The 16,782-nt window shown below is 41.7% G+C and overlaps 1 protein-coding gene and 1 long non-coding RNA gene across 2 annotated transcripts in view; one reads left to right on the top strand and one right to left on the bottom strand.

Annotated features, from left to right (window-relative positions):
• Window positions 1–247: 247 nt before the first annotated feature.
• LOC131515239 (uncharacterized) lies at window positions 248–3,855 on the bottom strand. Its single transcript, XR_009263529.1, has 2 exons — window positions 3,363–3,855; window positions 248–730 (listed from the first exon to the last, which is right to left on the bottom strand). It is a non-coding gene; the product is annotated as an uncharacterized LOC131515239 (long non-coding RNA).
• Window positions 3,856–3,969: 114 nt separating this feature from the next.
• SMAD5 (SMAD family member 5) overlaps window positions 3,970–16,782 on the top strand; it is a 48,941-nt gene continuing 36,128 nt past the window's right edge. The window contains exon 1 of the mRNA XM_058735976.1: window positions 3,970–4,090. The gene's annotated coding sequence lies outside the window, so the exon portion shown is untranslated. The remainder of the gene's footprint in view (window positions 4,091–16,782) is intronic.

Genomic DNA, 16,782 nt, shown 5'->3' with positions numbered 1-16,782 from the left:
AGAGAGAGAGAAAGAGCATGAGCACAAACAGGGGAGGGACACACACACACACACACACACACACACAGAGAGAGAGAGAGAGAGAGAGAGACAGAATTTCAAGCAGGATCCCTTCTCAACACAGAGACAGATGTGGGGCTTGATCTCAAGACTGTGGATCATGACCTGAGCCGAAATCAAGAGCTAGTTGCTTAACTGACTGAGCCACCCTGGCACCCCTGGAAAAAATCCTTTCAAATGTTGAATCAAATCACTTTAGTGTATTCTCTGGTTCACACAGAACCTTAGCTCTGTAACATGAAGTTTATTTGGGAAACTTTGTGTGATGATTTTTTTCTCTCTCAGATTTTTGCACACTGTTTCTTCGAGATCTCATGCTTCTCGGCACTTTTCTCCACTTAGCTCTGCCTCCTGCACGGTTTCCAGTATGAAGGATTGGGGGTGGGGCTAGTCTGTCCGTTGAAGAACATACAGAAGTTGGAGAGGAAGCTTTATCATTTCCAGGACACTGTCCAGAGGAGTCACTCAAACTTAGGCATTTCTTCCTCTGAGGTCCACTTGCCATGACTGTCGGAGGAAGTGAGTGTCTCGGAGGTGGCTATGAGGTGGGACCCTTTGCATCTCTGTGGTCATTCACTGATCCTTTTATGCTGGGTGACTCCTCGAAACACCATCACGTTCTTCCAATTCTAGTGGGTGTGTGTTGGGCATTTAGGGAGAATCTTCTGAGCTGTAGCAAAGCATGGAAATGACATATTTATTAAGGATACTGGCACCAAAATCAGTTTGCCTCAATTACCCTTCAGTTAAAAATTAAAAATAGGGAAACACTGAATTAATGCTTCCAGTTCTTCATGTTCCATATGTGGTCCCCTATTTCCTGAAAATTACTTCCTTTTTGGTTCTGGAAAATTCAAGGTGGGAGTAGGTCATGAACTAAACATTATGGCTGATTCTTTTCACCTAATGAATAATTAAAGCAATTATTTTTATTTATTTATTAGAAAAATTCAAGCAAAGGGCCCATTTTCTCCCTAAACATCAACCCCAATTAAAGAAAACCTATCTGGGGCTTAAAACAGTACATACAGCCGCGCCTGGGTAGCTCATTCGGTTATGCATCAGACTCTTGGCTTAGGTCATCGTCTCACGGTTTGTGAGTTGAAGCCCCTGTCAGGCTCTGTGCTGATAGAGTGGAGACTGCTTGGAATTCTCTCTCCCTCTGTCTCTCTCTCTCTCTGACCCTACCTAACTCGTGTGCTCTCTCTTTCTCTCTCAAAATAAATAAATAAATAAACTTTAAAACATTAAAAAAAAACACACACACACAAAACCTTTTTGTATGTAGCGACATTTTGGACGGGATAACTCTTGGTAGAAGGAGGCTGTCCTGTATATCGCAGAGAAATTAGCAGCTTCCCTGGCCTCTACCCTGTAGATGCCATTAGCACCACCCTCCTGTATGTGACAGTCATGGTTGTTTTCAAATATTGTCAAATGTTCTCCTGGGATGGGACAGTCGCCTCTGGTTGAGAAGCACTGGCCTAAATGATCCACAAATAGCTTTCTCTACAAGTATAGTAAGATTGAAGTTTGAAACTGCTTTTATCTGCTCTCATGGGGGAATGCTAAATCAGTTTATCTATTGTGATGCCCCATTGAGACTATGTCTATTTGTTCAGATCATCCCATTCTACATTTGTTTTTAGAATCCATTTGATAGTTAAAAACAGGAACTTCCTTATTCCATTCCTATGGCTCTGGTGTGCCTGTTCATTCCCCATTTGATAATCTTTTCAACTATCTAGATATTTAGTGATCTGTCTGATTTTCTATACCCTTTGAGCCTAGGTAATTTCTCAATCCTTTGGGAGGCATTTTTGTGCCGTTCAAGTTTCCATTTCTTCTTCTATGGTATCATCTCTTCCCACTTCAGACCTAAGCTGAGCTCACATAGCAACTTGGAGAGGTTGGAGTCTGGTTGCTGTGATCATTAGGTGTGTACATGGTTCAGGAAACACAACTGCTGGCTTTAAGGTTACAAATGTGAGCATTAAAAGGAATCCTGCAATCACAAATTGTTCCTTATATAATGGGCAGTGACTGTAAGATGGCCAACAGTTTGGGGGAGGATTTTACTAGCTGTTTGAAGTGAGGAATGGCTCTAGTGTACAAAATGTTTAAACCAAATTGTTATGTCTTACAATGTTCAACAAAACACTCTGCAAACATCAGTTCTGAGGGAAAAAAAAGGCACCCTCCAAGGCAGGGTTATAGGCACTTCTGGGAGTTGTAAACCCATGCAGGCTCCAGAAATATGTGCCTTCCAAGGGCTGGAAACTTCTGAATTGCCAACAAATAATCAGTGAGTGTGACAAAGAGTTAAAGTACACAGACGCTACTTTCACAAAATTTATGGTGTAGTAAAGAGGTTTAAGATGGAGACCCGAGACTGCAAACCAATGGTCAATAGGACTAAATCAGGACGATGGATTTGTTTTGCTTGGCTTGGAAAGAATTGGCCTCCAGCGTGTCTAAGAAAGGGAGAAAAAGTGAGAAAGAATGAGAGAAGTGGCTAAGCTTTTAGATAACAGAGATTTTTTTTTTTTTTTTTTGCATTAAAATCCAGATTTCCAACTGTTTTTGAAAAATCCGACGATCTGCCAACACTGGCCCTTATTCTGTTTCCCTACAGTGGTGGTCGGCTGGAGTGGAACAGCAGCTGTCCCTTTGATCAGAACAGGCACTCTCTGGGTCCCCACCCTGGCCTACTACACTTCCTCACCAGGCCTCTGTCCCATTCGAGATTGGCCACCCCTCATGCAGAGACTTCGGCAACATTTACTTTGTCTTCTCACCGTGGAAACAAACTGGTGGGGCCCTGAGCAAAATAGCAGCTGCTCATTTGTGTGAGATGATGCTGGCTCAGGCCACAGAGGTGATAATAGAGGCAGTGAGAAATGGGCAGATTTGGCATATATTTTGAAGGTAGAGTCAATAAGATTTCATGATGGATTGGATTAGGCTATGAGGGAGAGGATTTGGAAAACACTCCAATTTTGATTTTTACTTAGATTAATTTCTTTCAAAAGTAAACCTATGGTGGAGTATTGGAAAACCAGTATTGACCTCTTAAAATAAGAACATTTAAAAGTCTTTCTTCACTAGTACTCTTCCACATGGGTGCCCTAGGTAGTGCCACCATCATAGTCTGGTAAATGCTGCTGCTTTGGGGAATTTTGAGGGAAAGAACAATGAGAAGAGCCCCAATGACTAAGAAAGAGACTTAGATTCTTGTCCCAGGAGGCGGATTGGAGAGATGCCAGCCTACTGGTGACCTCTGTGCACCTCACTGGCCTCACCTGTCCAGAAGGGTGTGTGTATCCCGAACTACTGGGGTTGATCTCCCAACATGGACGGTCCTACTTCGGGGAACTCCAAGTTCAGGCACTCAAAAGGGGTTGGGAAAGTAGAGGCTCCAAGATTCCCAAATGGGAGGTGTTTCAGGGCTGCCTTGAGTAAGAAACTGTTCTCAAGTTTGTTTTGAAGCTAGTTTTCATAGAAAGATCTAAGTGAAGAGGACTCTCTTCACCTAGATTTATATAGTTACTTTAAAAATCAATGAAAGCAGGAAACTTGTGTCGGAAGATCTTTTTTTTTTTTTTTTTTTTTAACAGTTTTTGCAGTTGAGAAAATCCGCAATTGTCCCTATCGAAGGCAATAGTTTTATTTTGCTATCTTCTGGGCTGCTTTGGTGAGTGGAGACTATTAGTGGCCGTTGTGGTGGTGGGAGCTGACAGACTCCCACTCGGGGGCTGGCCATTGCCGCGAGAGCCTCCGGCGGATCGGAAGCTGGCCTTGGCCGCGCGGAGCCAGGCGCGGAGGCTTCCTTCCCTCGGGCACCGCAGCGGTCACTCGACCCCTGACGCGCATGCGCGGACCCCAGCGGCGTCCTCCCCGGCTCCTTCCCTCCCTCATCCGGGTCCTGGGCGAGCGGGCGCCGTGCGCGTGTCTCGCGGCCGAGCTGCTAATAAAGTTGCACTGAGGGAAAGCGCAGCGACGGCGCCGGGGGAGTGCGTCCAGCCGGCGGGTGAGTGAGTGTGGGGCCCAGGGCGGGCGAGCGAGCGGGCGAGCCGGGACGGGGGCTGCAGCTTCTTCCGCGACGCAGCTCGCCCTCAGGCCCGAGTGGCTGGACTCCGGCCGAGGTGGGGGCGCTGGGCCGCGGGCGGAACGGAAACCGCCCGGGCCTGCGGGGCGGGAGAGGTAGGCCGACTCCCGGCCTGCAGAGGTTCGGGCGGCCGGGGATGGGGCGGCCCGTCCCGCTGCGGAGGCCGTACAGCGGCCGGGGGCGTCCCGTGGCTGGCCTTGTTCCTGCGCCGCCGTAGCCGCCCGGACTGTGGAGGGAGGCGCTCGGGACGCCCTCGAGGCGGAGGAGGAGCGGTGGGGGCGGGGGGGAATCCCGGCGCTGCTTGTGTCCAGAGGAGCGGTTTGTTCTACCTCATCTAAGCACCACCCTCAGTCACACCCCTGGTAGGATCGCCGTGCTCGGTCGAGCCGTCCGGTCTGCTTGCTACACTGCAAAGCTGTCCAATGGCTTGGTGAATCCGTGCCGCCGTCGCTTTGTGTTTCAAAGATAAGGATCCACGCTTATCGGTGGGAATTACACTCTGGGCACTTGTGACCTGCTACTGCACTCAGCTGGTAGTTAGACATGGTTTCTGCCCGTTGCCGTGCCAGTTTTCACCATTGCAAAGATTCCTTCCCCTTCGTGTTAACTTCTGCATTGCTGCAAGGAGAACGCCAAGCCGTGCCTGTTTGCACATTCAGCCTCTGCCCGGTCTTTCACTTTAATATCAGTACTCAAATTCATATTCCGGGCTCCCCCCCTCCCCCGCCCGTTTTCCTCTCTTCCCCTTTCAGCTGCTGTTATTACGTGGAGTTTGGAGCCTAAGCTTTGAAAACTCCCATGTGGCGCCTGTCTTAAGTCGGAGCATGCTCAGTAGCCAAAACAGATTTTGGTTGCAAAAAATAACTGGGGCGAGGATAGTCCGGGTATTTGGACGTTTGCCCGATTCCTAACAAAATGTTCCAATTCTGGTTTTGATGGCATTGGAGAATGGAGCTGTAGGCCAGCCTGGAGGTGAGGAATGCCTGAACACCCTGGGCCAGATCGCTATCTTGATTGCCGAGACATTGTTTCCTGACCAGCTGGAGGTCTAGAGTTGTTGGGGTGGTGGGGGGGGCGGGGAGGGGGGAACATTCCTGGCTGCTTTGTGCGTTTAAATGGGTGTGGTGCTAAGTATATCTTGTTTACCTTATCTTTCTGTGGAAAAAGTTTTGAAGTCTGGTTGGGTTTGTCACATCATGCCTGTTGCCTAGCACTGCCTAAAGTGCTCTTATCTAGCAACAGAGGCCGGGTAGGTGGAGGTCGTGGCTTGGCCTCACAGAAGTTGAGAGTAAAGGATGCTTGGGTTGTTGTTTTAAAAATTATTTAAGTTCTTTTTAAATAGAGCGCTTGAATTTCCTTAAGAGGACCCGAATTGCCTGGAGCAAGTTAGTTTTCAATTTTAATTGAAAGGAGTTCTAAGATTTCTGCAAGGTGTCAATGTGGAAGTGGCCGTTGTAGGCAAAACAGTTCTTAGACACAGTGTGACAGTTTGGTATTGATCAGGATACTGTTGTGAAATTAGTGTGTTCCAGAGTCAGTAAGTAAGGGATTATTTTACAGATTTGTACAACTTTCTTTTTTTTCTTTTACTCCTTCTTTGGTAACTATTTTTTCCCTCTGTGGGGAACCCCAAGATGACAAGAATGCACACGTCATAAGAGACAATTTACCAAAATTTCACCTTCACAAAAGTGGTGCATAATACGTTTTAGAGTTTTAAATTTTAATTTTTGTTTTGTTTGTTTGTAGATCTATTTTCCCTCTCTATTGCAGAACCCTTGGTCAGTGTGCCTTTCTTTTTGACATGGGTGTTTTTATCGCATGACTGTTACCCTGTACCTTTGTTACAAAATTTCATTCATTATTTATCCTTCCATTCCTTTCAGGTTTGAAATAGCTGAAATCGGCAATAAATGTTAGGTGAACATTCTCAACTGACTTTCCTCTTAGATTTTAAATGCATCCATATGATACAGTGTGGTAAAAAGGAAAGTCAGCAGTGGACTGAAAAAAGAATAAAATATTTTTGTAGAATACGTGCAGATTTGCTGGTATTATCTACTCGTCTGGTTCACCTCGGTAGGCGCCACAGAAATGGGTAGATTGATACGTGCTGCATTTCTTTCCCCTCTGGCAAAGTCAGCTATTCAGTGGGAGACAGTGACAGAATGTTGTTACTAATGAGGTTTGAATCAGATGTTGTTTACTGTTAGTTATGTAACATGTTGCTGGAAGTATTATTAAAAGTTGCCTTCTGTAGCAAGGTAGAGGCAAGTAAATTCTGCTTACTCTTCACTGAGTTTTAATTCTTGGCTGAACCTGAAGGCACATTACACTATAACCATAATTATACCTGGGCAGCCTGTCTGTTTCCTGTTTTCATCATGAACCCAAACATTATGATTTGCAGTGATGATCTTTTTTGTCCTTTGCGTTAAACAGAGGCAGTATGTTTTCTCTGTCTACTGAAAACAGATTTGTAACCTGGTCAAATCAAAGATACTGGATTCTCTGTTTTTGAAGACCAAACAGTAAAATACCAGTTTTTCACTTATTAGTAATGTAAATTGAAATACTAATGCTATCTTAAAAAAATCTATTTTACATATTGTTTGATAGTGCGTTATGTAAATTTTAATCTTACCAGTAGTTTGTAGAGTGTGTGAATTAAGAAAGCCCTTTTTGTTTATGACTTATCAGTGTTTATTATTACCAGATGTATATGTTGGTTTAGGCAGTGAGCCACACATTTGGATAAATTTCAGAGTCTGCTTGAGTGTACTTTAGGATATAGCCGCCTTTATTCCTTTGGTTTATCATTTTTCCCTGTTCTCTTTACTTCTGGAGGGTCTGTGTTCATTTCTCTTTTTTTAAATTTTTCTTTCTTTCTTCTTTTTTTTTTTTAATGTTTATTTAGAGAGAGAAGAGAGTGAGTTGGGGAGGGGCAGAGAGAGAGGGAGACACAGAATCCGAAGTGGACTCCAGGCTCTGAGCTGTCAGCACAGAGCCCGACGTGGGGCTCAAACCCGCAAAGCACGAGATCATAACCTGAGCCCAAGTCGGATGCCTAAGCTACTGAGCCACCCAGGCGCCCCATGTGTCTCCCTCTTTGTGTGTGTATGTTCCATACTAATCACAAAGAAGAAGCCAAAATAGTTTATTTCTTCACATGTTACCAGTGCCTTATATCTGATGGGTGTGCCACTTGACTCAAGGTCAAAGACATTGAAGATTTCCTTTTATAAAGGACAGTTGCAGCCTGAGAGATGATTTGTAACTCCACCAGTCTGATTATTCTGGAGAGGAGAGTTATCTGGAAGGCTAGGACCCAGGAAGGCTGCAGGGAGATAGGGTGCTTTCCCACCAAAGAAGATGGTGCACGACCCCAGGAAGCCTATCCATGTCTTTTCACACCTTGTTTTCCACTTCCAAACCTAATAGAATAACAGTAATTGAAATTTTTAGTGTTAGATTATCTAGTTTATTGTCGTTATCTAGAACTCTGAATCCGAGAAGTATGTGTACTAGTTGGAAGGTTAAGATACACAGTTCATTTTGAAGAATTGATTGTTGTCAGGACCAGCTAATTTCCCATTTTCGTACATCACGTTTACATTCTAACATTTTTATTGTTTGAAAGATGGGATAATTACAGAGTTAGTAGGTTTTTCATAAATAGTCACCTAGTTTCCAGCTCTTCAATATTTTTTTTGTTTGTTTTTTTGTGTTTGCCTTGGGCAGCTAGCTGGAGACATTTTTGGCCCCATCTTAGGAGGGAGGTGGTTTCAGTGACTTTTCTTCCTGCTTTTACTGTGATATTCCTGACTTGGTTGTGACAGTATTTTAGAAGAAAGAATTATTTATCAGACAGTTCTGTATGGGCAAGACTAAAATTGAAATTCACTTTTGGAAGCTAGTTGTTAAAGTACATTTTGTGAACAGGTTTTGCTTTTGAATTCTCTGGTGTACTAGTCTCTGTAATGTTCATCCAATTTACAGAGGAGTATACTCTGAAAATCTGACAATGGTTTGATCTGTTGTCTGATTTGAACTGGATTTCCCCTTTTGATTTCCGTATATATGTGTTACTTTGTTACTGCTGAAAATAACAGTAAGAAAAGAAGCTAGTGTCACCATCCCACTTTTCTCTGAGCTTAGCACCTGGAGTCCTGAGAAGTGCCTTACGCTTTGCCCATTTAACTATGATCTCAGAATATGGCTGGTGCTTTCAAGGCAAGTTTTGTTTTGTTCAGTTTTGTTTTCATGATGTGTCAGGATCTGCCTTGCATCCTATCTGGTGGGCTGTATAAACTTGAGATCTAGTTATTCTGGTTTCTGTGTTCCCAGGAAAAGGGGGTACTGTGGAAATATTTCAAAGCTAGTCTTTTGTTTTTTTCCCCCTTATTCACCTCTATCTGCCCACTTAAGTGAGTACCTACTTAACTCACTGACCATTTCCATTTCCACTCTTTGGAGCTGAGTGTACATTAAATGAATGATGACAACAGCTGAAAAGGTATCCAGAGCCATATCTGCTCCTTTTTCTTCTGAGTAGGTGACTTGAACTCTGGGGTGCACATGAGGTATGTGGAGACCATCCTCCTAAAGCGTTGTGTACTCAGGTTAGTGCTTGGTGCTCCAGAGACACATTTGGTAATGTAATGATTTGGTATCCCTTGACGATTTTATAATTTAAAGGAAAGCACCATAATGATTGACCAGCTCTGTGTCTATTCCTGTGCCTACAGGCCTGTGCAAGTATACTCAAACACATCTGGTAGTAATAGAGGAAATCTTGCAGGCTCTGTGGGGGTGAGTATACATCTAGATCAGGCTCTGCTTAATTAGAGGACTTAGAGGAGCAGGTGAAGTTTAAAGAGTGATTAAAAACTGGGAAACAAAAGTCTGGATGTGAGAGATAAAAACGTAGAGACTTGTGTGGGCACAAAGAGAGACTATGCAAGATAATCTGTGAGAAGTGTCAGGGAACATGAGTTCAGCTCCTGACTGGCTTTGAAATCCACCGTGAGAATTTTTGATATCTTTGGAAATTGAGAGCCACGATTTGGAAAAGTAGTGATTTAAATGTTTCTCTAGGAAAGTTATTTTGGTGCCCATGTGGTTGTATCCCCTCTTCCTCATAGATGTTCCCATAAAGAATAGTAGGATTTCTGAATCAAGAAAGCTTGTGGGAGGGGTGCCTGCGTGGCTCAGTCGTTTAAGCGTCCAACTTCGGCTTGGGTCATGATCTCACGGTCCGTGAGTTTGAGCCCCACGTCGGTCTCTGTGCTGACAGCTTGGAGCCTGGAGTCTGCTAAGGATTCTGTGTCTCTCTCTCTGCTCCTCCCCCGCTCATGCTCTGTCTCTCTCTCTCTCTCTCAAAAATAAATAAACATTAAAAAAAATTTAAAGAAAGAAAGAAAGCAAGCAAGCTTGTGGGCAAACTTGGTCCTGGTTTGTTTCTCTTCTCTGCCTGCAGCCAGGGATGTGGCTTACGTGTTTTAGTAATTGTATGTCTGGATCTAGGATTGGTTTGACACTGGTGGTGCTGATACATGGTGACTACTATTGATGTTAGAGCCATAAGGGTAAGATATTTTTAGAGCTTTACCCCCACCAGCCACAAAAACAGTTACCTTTGCAAGTGACTTCTTTACATGTTTCTAAGGACCTTGTTTCTCAGACCTGCTGTAAACCCTAAGACTCTTGTTGAAATGGTGGGAGGTAGGGTTCTAATCTCAAACCTAACGAATCTGAATTTTGTGGGATGGTTATGAGAAATGCGTTTCCTTAGGACCCCCATCTGTAATTCTTTTGTACAGGTTTGACTGAGATCATGGTGGGTTGTGACCCAACTGTATGGGCATTTATTTGCATGGGTTGATGTGCTCAGGAGATTTTGTTTTGGCTAACAGTGTTGGATGAAAGTTTTGGATTGGTCACTTGCCTTTTACTTTGGATTGAAGCAGTTGGAGAGGTGCTGGAGCAGAAAGTGAAGGAGCTGTTTCTGTGAATTGTTTTGTCAAGTCTGGGCACGAACCGTGTGTGTGTGTGTGTGTGTGTGTGTGTGTGTGTGTGTCTAGGGATGAGTTTGGAGGGTGGTTTGTGTATATCTTCTGGGAGTTGGTCAGGAGGTCCTACTTAGGTATCTTGAGGTAAGAACAGGATCTTTGGGTTTTCATATTAATATGATTTCATTTGAAATGGAAGCCTGGTGAAGCTTAATAACATTTTATTTATACATTTAATGTATGTAAAATGTAACTCCTGATCTTCCTTTAGCTTTGTTATCAGTTTTCCCCCAAATCAGTTGATGACAAATCCTGTTCTTCCAGTTGTCAGGGATGACACCTTGGAATCATTGTTGATGCCTGTGTTCTCACATTCCCCATATCTCTTCTATCAGGAAACCTACTATTCCCTAAAATGCATGTGAAGTTGTCTACTCCCCACTGAACTGCCATCACTCTGATCTAGGCCATTATCATCTCTCACCTAGCTTACTGCAACTCTGAACTGGTCTCCCACTTTTACCCTTGCTGTTTATTCTCAACACATCAGCCAGAGTAGTTAGTTCTTTAATGTTTGTCAGAAAATGTTCTGTCTCCACTCAGAGCTCTCAAATGGGTCCTCATTTGAGTTACAGTAAAAGCCATTGCCCTTATATGCAGGATGTCCAATCTGGGTCTCTCACCTACTGAACCCCATTCATTATTTTCCCTTCCTCGTTCACTTTATTCTCATGCTACCTTGGTCTTGGCAGTTCTCAGAATGTGCCGGACGCGCTCCCACCTTGAGATCTTTGCATTGCCGGTTGCATTTGCCTGCCATGATTTCCCCCAGATGTCTGCCTGTCTTGCTCCTGTTTCCTTCATGTTTTGATTCCTTTGGTGTCTGCTTAAGTGAGGCCCACCTCAGCTGCCCTATTTAAAATCACACCTCTCCCACCACACTTACCATTCACCTTCCTCTGCTCTATTTTTCTCCCTAGCACTTTTCCCCAAACAAACTACAGTATTGCTTATTTATTGCCTTTGTCTGTCTCCCTCCTCTGGAGTGTAATCTACCGAGGACAAGCGTTTTGGGTCACTTTATTCATGTGTATATTCCCAGCTCCTGGAATGCTACCTCAGAAAATATCCTTCTGAATGAATTGAATAAATTTCAAAGGTGCTCTGAATATGCTTAGTATTGTTTCTTAAAGATTATTCTCTGGTGAGAGATAAAAATCACGTAAGTCAGCAAACACTTACAAATTGATTTATACACTGAAGGAAATGAACATGGTATTAGATGAGGGATTGGGGAAAACCTACTTTATATAAGATTATGAGGTGATCAGGGAAGGTCTCTGGGATGACACTGAAGCTGAAGTCTGAATGCCAAGAGAGCTTGGAAATTAGTGGTTGGGGCTTGAGGAGAGTGGTTTGGGCAGAGAATGGCCTTTGTAAAATCTCGGAGGTACAAAAGACATTCCAGTATAGGAAGATAAATTCCTTTGAAAGACGAATTCTTACTAATATTTTTTGAGAGCAGGAAGTGTTTGCCCCTAGTTTCTCATTGATTTTTCTTAAATTTCAGCTTCCAAATTTGAATAGTCCTAGATAGATCTGTTGGAGATAATTTTTTTGAAATATGAATGTCTCTTGACATATAAGTCCTCTCTTTAGTAAGGATTTTAATATGGCCGAGGTATAGCTGCACTTTGGTTTTCAAATTTGTTTTTTCCCCTGACTATATTGGAAGTATGTTTGTTTTAAGAAGTAAAGAATTGTATGAAGCAGAAAGTGAGAAGTACCCTACCCCTTCAGCTAAGGCCCTTTCAAAAGCTTTTTGTGCTCATTCTCTTTCATTTATTAAACAAATATTTCTTGAGCATGTGTATCACCGGGCTTACAGTGATGAGTGAAAATAGGTATGGTTCCTCTAATATACATTCATGCAGAATTTGTACTCTTACAGAGTTGGACAGATAAATGTAAAAATACAGTGTGTTAAGTGCTACAAAGTAGAGTTATGTGATGCAGTAAGAGTGTTTAAGAGGGGGGTTTCGTCTGTGCACCACCATCTGGGAAGGCTTCCTGAAGAAGGGATGCTTGAGCTGAAATAGAATTAATGTTTGTGTGTGTGTGTGTGTGTGTGTGTGTTTTGTAATATGCTAGATTCTTCTGTAATGCATGATATTTCTTAATTTTATAATGTGTATAATGTTCTCAGTATATCTCTGAGGTACCACTGCTTTTTCTTTGTATTTCCAAGGTACTCTGCATTATTAATTGAAAGTTTGCAGAAGAATTTCAGGGAACTTAACACACAAGGATTTCTCAATCTTACTGTTACCTGTTTGTTTTTGTTTTTTAGCTCTGGGGAGGAGTCATTTATCTAAGAAATAAAAAAAAAAAACCCACTGTAATGAAAAAGTCATCCAGTCAGGTCTTCATAAACAGAGGTAGACTCTAAACTTCCAAGGCGTGGCAGGTAATAGGTCATAGTTATTTTCTCAAGTCCCACCAAGTTCTGATATAAGAAGTAGCACACATTCCTGCCTGCTCAGTTACTGGCCTTCCCTGCTTGCTGTACATATTTTTAATTTTATTTTAATGGCTCATCTTTCTTGGTTATCATACGAAAGTAAACCTAGAAGAAAATGAAGTGGTGTACGAACCAGCATATGAAGCTGTTCACAATACCTTCTCTTCTTTCCATTACTTTTTAAGATCTTTGATACTACAGATAGTGTCTTTTCAGCCTGACTTTTTGGCTTATTAGATACTCAGCCGGTTTTGAGTAAATGAAACCTGCCCTCTCAGAGTCAGCTCTCCCTTCTGTTGCTATGGTCCTCCAAATCTACACATCCCTCTTCTCTTGAGCTTTAGTTTCACTATTGCCGGGACGTGCATCTGTGCTTACTTCCTCCCGGCCCTCCACAGCCTCCTCTTAGCTAGATCTAGAATTGTCCTTTTTAGGTAAGTGATGTCTTTATTTTTCAGCTTTTAAACCGTTACCTTTCTTGTTTGCCCTTGGTCTCTTCTGGGTAGTTACCAAATCCTGTTGATGTTTTATTTGTAATGCCCATCACATCACTTCATTTTTGTCTCTACTGCCATCCCTGTCCTGGTCTGTGTACCACTGTGCTGGAGTGTCTTCCTGTCATAGTTGGATTTCTACCATATATTCCATCTACTCTCTGCCTCCTGAATTAAGTCTCTTACTTAGTCATGTGCTGTTGCCTTTTTTGACTTCTCGAAATTCCTCTTTGGACGTGTTTTTCTGCTTAGAACTCTACACTGCACATAGGGTTCCTTCTAGCAGCCGGGCTGTAGCCCTGTATTCATTCTTTCCCTGTTTGGCATTCATTCGGGGGCCTTTCCCTTTTGCTTCACAAACTAATTGTCCTCTTCCTGCCTCATTTGGCTTAATAATACTTGGTTTTTCTTATTCTTGTTCTTTATTAACAACTGTATTGTGATTTATAGATTGTCATCTTCCTCTTTTGAGCTTGTGATAAGCATTCCCACAATATGTGCAGAAATGATGTGCTGTTATCCTCGCCTCATCCTTAAGACTTTTATCCACTTCCCTGCAATGTATGTGGTGGGGGAAGGACCCAGAGCTAGGCAGAGCTAAGATGTTTTGTATACTGGCGAAGCCTTCCACTTTTTGTCACTAGCCATTTGCAGCCTAGTTAATTTTTTCTTCAGCATTCTTATTCACAAATATATCTTTTTACCTTCTTTCTCTCCTGTTTTCCAGTTATGTTGGAATAATTCCTCTTTCTTTCTGTTTTATTTATGATCCCCCTAAATAGATCTAAGTTTCACAGTGTTTGATCACCAGATTTAGTTACATTTACTCAAACTGCAATATTGATGGGAATTAACTGGCTCAACTTACACAGGTTGTCACAGGTATTTCCTAACAGGATTTTAGATTTGGGGACATTCTCTGGCTTTAAAGCTAGAAATAGAAAATCCCTGAAAGGAATATTTTGGGTACTGTTCAGTTTAATTTGTATTTTTTGGTTTGTTTTACTTGGTTAGCCCTCTATGCATTACTGTCATAAGACTTGACTTCTAAGGAAAAGGCTCATTTTGACACTTACAGTTGTAAAAGTTTGGTATAGTACAACCTCAGAGCAAAAAAGAGAAAACAGAATTTGTCTTCTCTCCCTGATTATGCTATTGAAATAAGGCTTTAATATTTATAAATAAAGGTTAAAATGTAAAAGATGTTAAACGTTAAATGTTACAAATTTGAAATAGCTTCCTATGAATGTTTATTGCAAAAGAAAGTAATTCCATGATTTCAGTTCCTTGAAGTCTCCTTGTTTTCAACTAGGAGTTAATTATATCACCTTTAAAAAATAGTGGCAAATATGTATTATTCCCACTGGTGTACATTAGGATCACTGGCCCAGGGTGAAGATGGCAGAGGCACAAATAGAATCTGCCTAGAAGCCAGGTTTTCGTGTAGAACACTGTCTCATCTATCTGGGCTGTGGAATGCATTTTCCTTTTTACTTAGAGGAGATCACGGAGGTAAGCAACGAGGAATGTGGGAGAGAGGCACTATGAGGAATGAATAAAGAGTAGGCAGGAAAGAAGAGTCAAAGGGATGAGAACAAAAGAAAGGAGAACAGCAGATACTGGTGGGAAGTGATGGGGGGGGTGGGTAGCAGGAGAAGGGACTTTGGGGGAGGAAAAAAGAAAAAGCTGCATTATTTCCTTATTTCTTATAAGGTGTACTTACATTTTTTTCACCTTGTAACATCTCTGAAATTGGGAGGTGTCTTATAATCAATGGCATTTGAGTATTGGTTTTAGCTAGGTGACATTTCTGTTGCAGTTGTCCTTGCAGGTGCATAAACTCTGCCTTTCTGTTTATGTTGCTGTCATTTCTTTCATTTACACCCTTTGGGAAGATCAGGCAAGTATCAGAACTTGCAGGAGGGATGTCCATGGCTTGAATGACAATACTGGGGTAATACGGGAACACTCTTCAGACCTGCAGTCTGAGGGCAGAGATTGATACTGTGAAGAAAAATTTTAAGTGATAAGAAAGCACTGTGTGATAGTTTAATTTGCAACCTGTTCTTCCTTCAAGGTTAATAAAATAATGGTACATCTTAAGTAGATGGCTTCGTATATTCATTGAAATAAAGTAGCTCAGCTATATATTTAAAATCCTCAGCCTGATCTCAGAAATGTTCATGATTATTGCGACAGTAGTAAGTGCAGTTCTCCTTTACTGAGAATGTGCCATGCCAGGCACTGAGTTAAGTGGGTATCTCATTTAATTCTCAGAACTGATATTTATTATACAAAATAGGAAAAAATAGAGGTTTAGGTGTAAATGTTAAATCCAGAATTTGAACCCAAGTTTATTAGACTTTTTAGATCTGGTGTTTTTATGTGTTACAATGCATATATCGTTATCCGTGTGTAGATTAGCCTTATTTTATTGTATATTTCTAGCCAGTTCTTTAGTTCTACCAGCTCAGTTCTAGCAAACTGAATTATTTTCTCATCCTGGTGGATGAAAACTCAGATTTTGTGTCTTTACTCACAATTATTTTTATGCCTCTGATAAACCTACTTGGTGGTTCTTGTCTCCCTTCCCCTGTCCCCAAAGGGCCATCCCGTTAATTTATCGTAGCACCTTCTACACCCTTAGGGCATCTGCCATTCTTCATTGTGTATTGCAGAGAGGTATGGGCATATTTTCATAGCTTATCAATTTGTAATTCTTTAAAGTTTTAGTCTGGACTTGATTTATCTTTTTTAGCCTTTTAGTTTCTTGTTTAGTGGTTTGCCCTTTTTAGGTGCTCTCAGTGAATGTGTGTTGTGTAAATAAGACCGTGAGTCTGAGATTAAGATTAGCACTGGTTATATCTGTTTGTGCCTCAGTAGACTCTGAAGGCATTGTAGAACGGGAGCACAGAGAACCAGATTAATTGCCTAGCAATATGTAACCTCTGAAGACTGAAGTTATTCAGTATAGCTTTGGGGACTTTCCTCTATTACTAGGATAAGTTTAGAGATACTATAGGAAGGTATTATGGATGGTCATGCACACAGCTGACTGAGCTGAAAATTGGTGTTCTCAGTGTTTGTGAATTCATTTTACTTAGTGAAAAGCAAAAGAGGTGTGAAAAATTGAACCAACTTTTCATGAACAGATTCAAAATTCTACATTTTGTTTACTAGAAAACCTAGTCATACCCTGATTTTCAAAGGATTGAATGTTTACTTGGGGTTCATATTACAGATGCTAATATATGCATACTAGAGAAAAGTATAATATCTTATTTTGTTTTTTGTGTATGTAGTGAGAAATTCTTTTCATAACCAAGGACTTAAGATGGTAAAATAAATCTATTGCTGTATCCAAAGCACTGTGATAGTTTTATTTGTGTGGATCAAGGTATTGTCTCGAATCTGATAGATTTTACAGAATAGTTTACAGGAGAAAATTTATCATACGGGTACAGTACAGCAATTTTGATCCCAGTAAAACAATTTTATTTAGAAACCTAAATGTTAAATATTAATGAAGTGAATGAGTGAGATTTAGGCTGTTAAAATTATGTGTTCTAGTGATTAGTGTGGCAAAAA

Source organism: Neofelis nebulosa, chromosome 1, assembly GCF_028018385.1.
Source record: "Neofelis nebulosa isolate mNeoNeb1 chromosome 1, mNeoNeb1.pri, whole genome shotgun sequence".
In the NCBI taxonomy this organism is placed as follows: domain Eukaryota; kingdom Metazoa; phylum Chordata; class Mammalia; order Carnivora; family Felidae; genus Neofelis; species Neofelis nebulosa.
This window is presented reverse-complemented; position numbering and strand designations above follow the sequence as displayed.